This window comes from Pan troglodytes, chromosome 17 (genome assembly GCF_028858775.2).
Source record: "Pan troglodytes isolate AG18354 chromosome 17, NHGRI_mPanTro3-v2.0_pri, whole genome shotgun sequence".
Classification (NCBI taxonomy): domain Eukaryota; kingdom Metazoa; phylum Chordata; class Mammalia; order Primates; family Hominidae; genus Pan; species Pan troglodytes.
This window is the reverse complement of record NC_072415.2, coordinates 51,991,566-51,993,321: the sequence shown is the minus strand read 5'-3', so window position 1 is coordinate 51,993,321 and position 1,756 is coordinate 51,991,566.

The window sequence follows — 1,756 nt, the reverse complement described above, 5'->3', positions numbered from 1 at the left end:
CTGGGGATTTAAGAATTCAGTTTCTTTCTGACAGCCTCAAAAACCCCAGACCACATTGAGAAAGAAGAACTGCCTCTGTCACTAGCTCAGAAAACTCATCAATGGCAGGGGCCCAATCTTGGCTCCAAAGGAGCCCTTGCTGGCCCCTCACTTATCTTACCTATATGAGTGAACGCTGCCATAAAAGGTAGCTCTAGACCTACAGCTGCAGGCAAAGAAACTCTCTTCCTCTTGATTTACCATTCTCCTAAGCTGCCTGCCCCCTCTCCAGCTTAGTAGAATTCCTGACCTTGCATCCCTGACTGCCATCTGCCCTGCCTCTTCCCACATCTCCCCTCCCACACATCTTGGCAACACCTAGACTGAACAGGCTCAGGCCCCAACGTGATTCTACTGCTTCTTTCATATTCGTGAATATGTTCAGAGATGTTTATTATTACCTAGATTTACAAATCATAGTTTAGCATATCGTTTCTGACATAAAATACAGAAAATTCTAAAAGAAAAAAATTCAGTGCCCCCTTCAGACCTTCAATAAGAGTTACTATGTACAGTAAAATGATAAGAAAGGAAACCCTCAGCTATTCTGAGATGCAAATGCTAGGTGGTCAGCTAGGTCCACACTCAAGCTCATCACTGCCAGAACTTTTACACCTGGCTCTCAGCACATACAATTCAAATTTGTGCCTTAAATCTAGTGCAAGTGGCCAGGGAGCCCCAAAGTCTGAAACACAGAAAGCCAGGACTGTTAAATCTCAGACCACCGAGGCTCCTATATCACCACCAGCACCTGTCTACCCGTCAGGCCCATCCGGCTCCACAGAGAGTGGCAGCCCCAGGCTACATCAAGACCTCGATTTGACTAGCTGAACCCACCTGCACAAGGAGGGGAACAACAGACCCCTTGCTGTTAAAGGGGGCCCAGGCTTCATGTGTGTGCACAGCAGTTTGGCTGAAATGGAGACATTACAATTAATACTCCTGATGGCCAGAGGCACAACCTTTTTCTCCCCTGCAGGTTGGAAAGTCCTCTTTCTGTTGTGATGGAGTCCTGTTGGTTTTCATTTATATTTTTCACTATCACATTGCCTATTCTCTCCACCTCACTATCACAGGTCAGTCCCATTAAATCATGCCTAGATTGTTATGCTAACCCTTCCTGGCCTGGCTTCCCAGGCTCAACCCTAGGGGCCAGGTAGATGGACACTAAACCACCACCTATATTTTCCTCTTATATTATTTTTGAGAAACATCAGTGAGTCCCTTTGATTTAAATATTGCATTAGTCCATTCTCACACTGCGATAAGGATACTATCTGAGACTGGGTAATTTATAAACAAAGGAGGTTTAATTGACTTACAGTTACACACGGCTGGGGAAGCCTCAGGAAACTTATGGCAGAAGAAGAAGCAGGCACCTTTTTCACTAGGAGGCAGAAGAGAGAAGTGCAATCAGGTGAAATACCAGACGCTTGTAAAACCATGAGATCTCGTGAGAACTCACTCACTATCACGAGAATTCCATGGGGAAAACTGCCCCCATGATCCAATCACTTCGCACCGGGTCCCTCCCTCGACACGTGGGGATTATGGGGATTACAATTTAAGATGAGATTTGGGTGGGGGCACGGCCAAACCATATCAAATATCAACTCCAAATGTCTTGGCCCATCTTTCCATGTCCCCCTACCCTACACAGCCTCTATCACCATTTTCCAGAACATACCTCCAACTCCAGCTGGACAGATTTACTCAC